The sequence below is a fragment of the Geotrypetes seraphini genome, chromosome 11 (genome assembly GCF_902459505.1).
Source record: "Geotrypetes seraphini chromosome 11, aGeoSer1.1, whole genome shotgun sequence".
Taxonomy (NCBI): Eukaryota; Metazoa; Chordata; class Amphibia; order Gymnophiona; family Dermophiidae; genus Geotrypetes; species Geotrypetes seraphini.
This window is the reverse complement of record NC_047094.1, coordinates 140,685,348-140,694,632: the sequence shown is the minus strand read 5'-3', so window position 1 is coordinate 140,694,632 and position 9,285 is coordinate 140,685,348.

The following is a 9,285-nucleotide window of genomic DNA, read 5'->3' as shown; positions in this document are numbered from 1 at the left end:
CAACATTCCATGCGGAATCTCCGAGTAGCAACATTCCAGAATCTCAAAGAGTAACAAAAGATTCTAGAACCCCAAAGAGTATCAAGACTCCATGCGGAATCTCAAAGAGTAACAAGATTCCAGAACCCTAAATAGTAGCAACATTCTATGCCGAATCTCCGACGAGTAGCAACATTCCAGAATCTCAAAGAGTAACAAAAGATTCTAGAACCCCAAAGAGTATCAAGACTCCATGCGGAATCTCAAAGAGTAACAAGATTCCAGAACCCTAAATAGTAGCAACATTCTATGCCGAATCTCCGACGAGTAGCAACATTCCAGAATCTCAAAGAGTAACAAAAGATTCTAGAACCCCAAAGAGTATCAAGACTCCATGCGGAATCTCAAAGAGTAACAAGATTACGGAACCCTAAATAGTAACAACATTCCATGCTGAATCTCCGACTAGCAACATTCCAGAATCTCAAAGAGTAACAAAAGATTCTAGAACCCCAAAGAGTATCAAGACTCCATGCGGAATCTCAAAGAGTAACAAGATTCCAGAACCCTAAATAGTAACAACATTCCATGCCGAATCTCCGACGAGTAGCAACATTCCAGAATCTCAAAGGGTAACAAAAGATTCTAGAACCCCAAAGAGTATCAAGACTCCATGCGGAATCTCAAAGAGTAACAAGATTCCAGAACCCTAAATAGTAGCAACATTCTATGCCGAATCTCCGACGAGTAGCAACATTCCAGAATCTCAAAGAGTAACAAAAGATTCTAGAACCCCAAAGAGTATCAAGACTCCATGCGGAATCTCAAAGAGTAACAAGATTCCAGAACCCTAAATAGTAGCAACATTCTATGCCGAATCTCCGACGAGTAGCAACATTCCAGAATCTCAAAGAGTAACAAAAGATTCTAGAACCCCAAAGAGTATCAAGACTCCATGCGGAATCTCAAAGAGTAACAAGATTCCAGAACCCTAAATAGTAGCAACATTCTATGCCGAATCTCCGACGAGTAGCAACATTCCAGAATCTCAAAGAGTAACAAAAGATTCTAGAACCCCAAAGAGTATCAAGACTCCATGCGGAATCTCAAAGAGTAACAAGATTCCAGAACCCTAAATAGTAGCAACATTCCATGCCGAATCTCCGACGAGTAGCAACATTCCAGAATCTCAAAGAGTAACAAAAGATTCTAGAACCCCAAAGAGTATCAAGACTCCATGCGGAATCTCAAAGAGTAACAAGATTCCAGAACCCTAAATAGTAGCAACATTCTATGCCGAATCTCCGACGAGTAGCAACATTCCAGAATCTCAAAGAGTAACAAAAGATTCTAGAACCCCAAAGAGTATCAAGACTCCATGCGGAATCTCAAAGAGTAACAAGATTCCAGAACCCTAAATAGTAGCAACATTCTATGCCGAATCTCCGACGAGTAGCAACATTCCAGAATCTCAAAGAGTAACAAAAGATTCTAGAACCCCAAAGAGTATCAAGACTCCATGCGGAATCTCAAAGAGTAACAAGATTACGGAACCCTAAATAGTAACAACATTCCATGCTGAATCTCCGACGAGTAGCAACATTCCAGAATCTCAAAGAGTAACAAAAGATTCTAGAACCCCAAAGAGTATCAAGACTCCATGCGGAATCTCAAAGAGTAACAAGATTCCAGAACCCTAAATAGTAGCAACATTCTATGCCGAATCTCCGACGAGTAGCAACATTCCAGAATCTCAAAGAGTAACAAAAGATTCTAGAACCCCAAAGAGTATCAAGACTCCATGCGGAATCTCAAAGAGTAACAAGATTACGGAACCCTAAATAGTAACAACATTCCATGCTGAATCTCCGACGAGTAGCAACATTCCAGAATCTCAAAGAGTAACAAAAGATTCTAGAACCCTAAAGAGTATCAAGACTCCATGCGGAATCTCAAAGAGTAACAAGATTCCAGAACCCTAAATAGTAACAACATTCCATGCCGAATCTCCGACGAGTAGCAACATTCCAGAATCTCAAAGGGTAACAAAAGATTCTAGAACCCCAAAGAGTATCAAGACTCCATGCGGAATCTCAAAGAGTAACAAGATTCCAGAACCCTAAATAGTAGCAACATTCTATGCCGAATCTCCGACGAGTAGCAACATTCCAGAATCTCAAAGAGTAACAAAAGATTCTAGAACCCCAAAGAGTATCAAGACTCCATGCGGAATCTCAAAGAGTAACAAGATTCCAGAACCCTAAATAGTAACAACATTCCATGCCGAATCTCCGACGAGTAGCAACATTCCAGAATCTCAAAGGGTAACAAAAGATTCTAGAACCCCAAAGAGTATCAAGACTCCATGCGGAATCTCAAAGAGTAACAAGATTACGGAACCCTAAATAGTAACAACATTCCATGCTGAATCTCCGACTAGCAACATTCCAGAATCTCAAAGAGTAACAAAAGATTCTAGAACCCCAAAGAGTATCAAGACTCCATGCGGAATCTCAAAGAGTAACAAGATTCCAGAACCCTAAATAGTAACAACATTCCATGCCGAATCTCCGACGAGTAGCAACATTCCAGAATCTCAAAGGGTAACAAAAGATTCTAGAACCCCAAAGAGTATCAAGACTCCATGCGGAATCTCAAAGAGTAACAAGATTCCAGAACCCTAAATAGTAGCAACATTCTATGCCGAATCTCCGACGAGTAGCAACATTCCAGAATCTCAAAGAGTAACAAAAGATTCTAGAACCCCAAAGAGTATCAAGACTCCATGCGGAATCTCAAAGAGTAACAAGATTCCAGAACCCTAAATAGTAGCAACATTCTATGCCGAATCTCCGACGAGTAGCAACATTCCAGAATCTCAAAGAGTAACAAAAGATTCTAGAACCCCAAAGAGTATCAAGACTCCATGCGGAATCTCAAAGAGTAACAAGATTACGGAACCCTAAATAGTAGCAACATTCCAGAATCTCAAAGAGTAACAAAAGATTCTAGAACCCCAAAGAGTATCAAGACTCCATGCGGAATCTCAAAGAGTAACAAGATTACGGAACCCTAAATAGTAACAACATTCCATGCTGAATCTCCGACTAGCAACATTCCAGAATCTCAAAGAGTAACAAAAGATTCTAGAACCCCAAAGAGTATCAAGACTCCATGCGGAATCTCAAAGAGTAACAAGATTCCAGAACCCTAAATAGTAGCAACATTCTATGCCGAATCTCCGACGAGTAGCAACATTCCAGAATCTCAAAGAGTAACAAAAGATTCTAGAACCCCAAAGAGTATCAAGACTCCATGCGGAATCTCAAAGAGTAACAAGATTCCAGAACCCTAAATAGTAGCAACATTCCATGCCGAATCTCCGACGAGTAGCAACATTCCAGAATCTCAAAGAGTAACAAAAGATTCTAGAACCCCAAAGAGTATCAAGACTCCATGCGGAATCTCAAAGAGTAACAAGATTCCAGAACCCTAAATAGTAGCAACATTCTATGCCGAATCTCCGACGAGTAGCAACATTCCAGAATCTCAAAGAGTAACAAAAGATTCTAGAACCCCAAAGAGTATCAAGACTCCATGCGGAATCTCAAAGAGTAACAAGATTCCAGAACCCTAAATAGTAGCAACATTCTATGCCGAATCTCCGACGAGTAGCAACATTCCAGAATCTCAAAGAGTAACAAAAGATTCTAGAACCCCAAAGAGTATCAAGACTCCATGCGGAATCTCAAAGAGTAACAAGATTACGGAACCCTAAATAGTAACAACATTCCATGCTGAATCTCCGACGAGTAGCAACATTCCAGAATCTCAAAGAGTAACAAAAGATTCTAGAACCCCAAAGAGTATCAAGACTCCATGCGGAATCTCAAAGAGTAACAAGATTCCAGAACCCTAAATAGTAGCAACATTCTATGCCGAATCTCCGACGAGTAGCAACATTCCAGAATCTCAAAGAGTAACAAAAGATTCTAGAACCCCAAAGAGTATCATGACTCCATGCGGAATCTCAAAGAGTAACAAGATTCCAGAACCCTAAATAGTAGCAACATTCTATGCCGAATCTCCGACGAGTAGCAACATTCCAGAATCTCAAAGAGTAACAAAAGATTCTAGAACCCCAAAGAGTATCAAGACTCCATGCGGAATCTCAAAGAGTAACAAGATTCCAGAACCCTAAATAGTAACAACATTCCATGCCGAATCTCCGACGAGTAGCAACATTCCAGAATCTCAAAGGGTAACAAAAGATTCTAGAACCCCAAAGAGTATCAAGACTCCATGCGGAATCTCAAAGAGTAACAAGATTACGGAACCCTAAATAGTAACAACATTCCATGCTGAATCTCCGACTAGCAACATTCCAGAATCTCAAAGAGTAACAAAAGATTCTAGAACCCCAAAGAGTATCAAGACTCCATGCGGAATCTCAAAGAGTAACAAGATTCCAGAACCCTAAATAGTAACAACATTCCATGCCGAATCTCCGACGAGTAGCAACATTCCAGAATCTCAAAGGGTAACAAAAGATTCTAGAACCCCAAAGAGTATCAAGACTCCATGCGGAATCTCAAAGAGTAACAAGATTCCAGAACCCTAAATAGTAGCAACATTCTATGCCGAATCTCCGACGAGTAGCAACATTCCAGAATCTCAAAGAGTAACAAAAGATTCTAGAACCCCAAAGAGTATCAAGACTCCATGCGGAATCTCAAAGAGTAACAAGATTCCAGAACCCTAAATAGTAGCAACATTCTATGCCGAATCTCCGACGAGTAGCAACATTCCAGAATCTCAAAGAGTAACAAAAGATTCTAGAACCCCAAAGAGTATCAAGACTCCATGCGGAATCTCAAAGAGTAACAAGATTACGGAACCCTAAATAGTAGCAACATTCCAGAATCTCAAAGAGTAACAAAAGATTCTAGAACCCCAAAGAGTATCAAGACTCCATGCGGAATCTCAAAGAGTAACAAGATTACGGAACCCTAAATAGTAACAACATTCCATGCTGAATCTCCGACTAGCAACATTCCAGAATCTCAAAGAGTAACAAAAGATTCTAGAACCCCAAAGAGTATCAAGACTCCATGCGGAATCTCAAAGAGTAACAAGATTCCAGAACCCTAAATAGTAACAACATTCCATGCTGAATCTCCGACGAGTAACAACATCCAGAATCTCAAACAGTAACAAAAGATTCTAGAACCCCAAAGAGTATCAAGACTCCATGCGGAATCTCAAAGAGTAACAAGATTCCAGAACCCTAAATAGTAGCAACATTCTATGCCGAATCTCCGACGAGTAGCAACATTCCAGAATCTCAAAGAGTAACAAAAGATTCTAGAACCCCAAAGAGTATCAAGACTCCATGCGGAATCTCAAAGAGTAACAAGATTCCAGAACCCTAAATAGTAGCAACATTCTATGCCGAATCTCCGACGAGTAGCAACATTCCAGAATCTCAAAGAGTAACAAAAGATTCTAGAACCCCAAAGAGTATCAAGACTCCATGCGGAATCTCAAAGAGTAACAAGATTACGGAACCCTAAATAGTAGCAACATTCCAGAATCTCAAAGAGTAACAAAAGATTCTAGAACCCCAAAGAGTATCAAGACTCCATGCGGAATCTCAAAGAGTAACAAGATTACGGAACCCTAAATAGTAACAACATTCCATGCTGAATCTCCGACTAGCAACATTCCAGAATCTCAAAGAGTAACAAAAGATTCTAGAACCCCAAAGAGTATCAAGACTCCATGCGGAATCTCAAAGAGTAACAAGATTCCAGAACCCTAAATAGTAACAACATTCCATGCTGAATCTCCGACGAGTAACAACATCCAGAATCTCAAACAGTAACAAAAGATTCTAGAACCCCAAAGAGTATCAAGACTCCATGCGGAATCTCAAAGAGTAACAAGATTCCAGAACCCTAAATAGTAACAACATTCCATGCCGAATCTCCGACGAGTAACAACATTCCAGAATCTCAAACGGTAACAAAAGATTCTAGAACCCCAAAGAGTATCAAGACTCCATGCGGAATCTCAAAGAGTAACAAGATTACGGAACCCTAAATAGTAGCAACATTCCATGCTGAATCTCCGACTAGCAACATTCCAGAATCTCAAAGAGTAACAAAAGATTCTAGAACCCCAAAGAGTATCAAGACTCTATGTGGAATCTCAAAGAGTAACAAGATTCCAGAACCCTAAATAGTAACAACATTCCATGCCGAATCTCCGACTAGCAACATTCCAGAATCTCAAAGAGTAACAAAAGATTCTGGAACCCCAAAGATTATCAAGACTCCATGCGGAATCTCAAAGAGTAACAAGATTCCAGAACCCTAAATAGTAACAACATTCTATGCCGAATCTCCGACGAGTAGCAACATTCCAGAATCTCAAAGAGTAACAAAAGATTCTAGAACCCCAAAGATTATCAAGACTCCATGTGGAATCTCAAAGAGTAACAATATTCCAGAACCCTAAATAGTAACAACATTCCATGCCGAATCTCCAAAGAGTAACAACATTCCAGAATCTCAAAGAGTAACAAAAGATTCTAGAACCTCAAAGAGTATCAAGACTCCATGCGGAATCTCAAAGAGTAACAAGATTCCAGAATCCTAAATAGTAACAACATTCCAAGCTGAATCTCCGACTAGCAACATTCCAGAATCTCAAAGAGTAACAAAAGATTCTAGAACCCCAAAGAGTATCAAGATTTCATGTGGAATCTCAAAGAGTAACAAAAGATTCTAGAACCCTAAATAGTAGCAACATTCCATGTGGAATCTCAATGAAAATCAGGTTTACTCCTTTTGTAGCCTTTTGGCTGTGAGAGTGATATCCCTTGGATTCTGAGGTCCGTTTGATAAGTGCTTTTTTGGTGACCACTCAACCCTGAGGCAAGACATCTGGTTTGAGAAGTGGAGCCAGTTGGTGGAATTTATTGACCAGACAAAGCAGGCAGTGTTTTGGGGTTGTTGGTATTTTTTGGTGGGGGGGGCTTAGGACTTGGATGCTTAGCAGGGATAATCAGACCTTTTTAAAAAAACATTCAGGGCTTTTTTTTTTAGACGTTTAGAGTTAGACTTGTGTTAAAAGCAGCTAAATAGGTGCCCAAACTGACTAGAGCAGTGTTCTTCAACCACCGGTCCATGGACCAGTGCCGGTCCACAGAAATTTCCTGCCGGTCCAAGGGCCAGCACATGCATCAGGCCCAAAACAGTGTTCTTCAACTGCCAATCTACGGTGCGATTGATGCGGCGTTATCTTCGAGCCAGCTCCCTCTTCCTGATTCAGTGCACAAAGCCACAAGTCTTGGCTCCTACAGGCATCCTGCGCCTGAACCGGAAGCCTTCTCTCTGCCGTTGCAACATCAGAGGGAAGGCTTCCAGATGAGGCACGGGACATGCAAGGTGCAATTAGTACTATTATGGGGGTGGAGTCTGGGGTGGAGATTGGGTAGAGATGGGCGGGGTCTGGCCCACGACTTAGCCCAGTGTTCTTCAACCGCCGGTCCACGGACCGATGCCAGTCCACAGAATAATTCTTTTATTTCTGCCGGTCCATAGGTGTAAAAAGGTTGAAAAACACTGGACTAGAGGACCAATGGGATTAAAGCATGCCTCACTCCTGAAAAGGCCCACCAACCAACCCACTCCTCCCACTGTCTGGAGCACCTTCCCGACAACCCCAGACACCAAGCTCCACAGACACCAGCTCCCTGCAGCCTGGCAGAGATCCCGCACCAGAGTGAGCTCGCGCTGCCACCCAGAACTCTGCTGACCTGCGCCCCGGCCTGTCCCACAGGGCGCCCCCGGCAATCCCTGAGGCAGAGGAGACACCAGAACTCCAAGAATGCAACAGGTACTCTAATGATGCTAGATGGGGAAAAAAGATGGAAATAGGAAAGAGGAAATGGGATTATGGGTAGGTAAAAAGAAGGAAGAAGGGCTACTGCTGGACAGGGGGAGCAGGAAAGGGGTGCTGCTGGACAGGGGGGAGATAAAAGGGAGAAGGGCTACTCCTGGACAGGGGGGAGAGACAGAAAGAAAGAAAGGGGGGCAGGGAGAGAGAAAGAAAGTAAGTGGGCAGGGAGAGAGACAGAAAGAAAGGGGTCAGGGAGAGAGAAAGAAAGAAAGTGGGCAGGGAGAGAGACAGAAAGAAAGGGGGTAGGGAGAGAGAAAGAAAGAAATGCCCAAGTCTACACATCTAGTCTAGCACCCGTTAATGTAACGGGATAAAAAACTAGTACAATATAAGTTATAGAGACATCTGTACCTGGGACTTTTAATATGACATTCACTGCAGTAATCCTTAGACAGCCCCTCTGCAGTGCTCAGCTGTCTGTGAACAGTTTGCCTCAAATGCTGGCTGCTTTGACATTGGAAAAGATTGCTTTTGTGCGGTTTTCATGTGGGCATCTTTATATTCAAGAATAGCCAAAAAAGATATACATAAGAGCCAAAACGTCTAGATAAGTAATTTAAACAACAAAAAAAGGGCAGACATCTTGCAGTCTTGCTGGATTTCTGGGCATCTTTCCCAAGACATCCAAACACAGGCTTAGACGTCCTATTGAAAATGCATGTGAACGCTTATGAGAACAAAGAGGAGCAAATTCATCAGAGACTATAAACCCGGCATATTGGTATCCACCAGAGAGCTCTGTTCGTTTACTTACTGTTCACAGCAGAAAAGCAGAAGTTTGCTGCCCTCGAAGTTCTGAACGCTGCTGCTTCTGAGGGAGTTCCGGAAGTAGGATGGCAAGTTTGTTTAATAGGTGAAAAGCAAGTTCACTTTCAGGAAGGGATAGAGAGAAAGCACATCTGGTCTTGCATGGTCCAAAAGGGAAGATGGAGCCCCCAGAAGGGCAAAAGGTAAGGTGAAGGGAACACGAAGAACAGAGCCTGAATCCAATAGGAGGACAGTCCTTGACTGGAAGGAGAGATCACACACCCTAGCTAACCCATTGAAGCACAGATAGACGTGTTTGAATGAGGTCAGCTGTCTTCGGGACAGATACAGGAGTCTGCACAGACTATTTCTTTTAATTTTTACTTTTTAATTAACATTGGACACAGATTGTGATGGGTTGGAGTAGGTTTTGATGGCCCCTCAATAGCTGGGAACTAGGGCCAGTGAAGGCAGACTTATTTATGGTCCAAGCCCTGAAAATGGCAAGGCTGGGCGTATTTTAAACCACATTCATATTGTCCGAGTACAGGGCGTGTATATCTTGGGGGCTCAACGTTTCTTTGATTATGCATG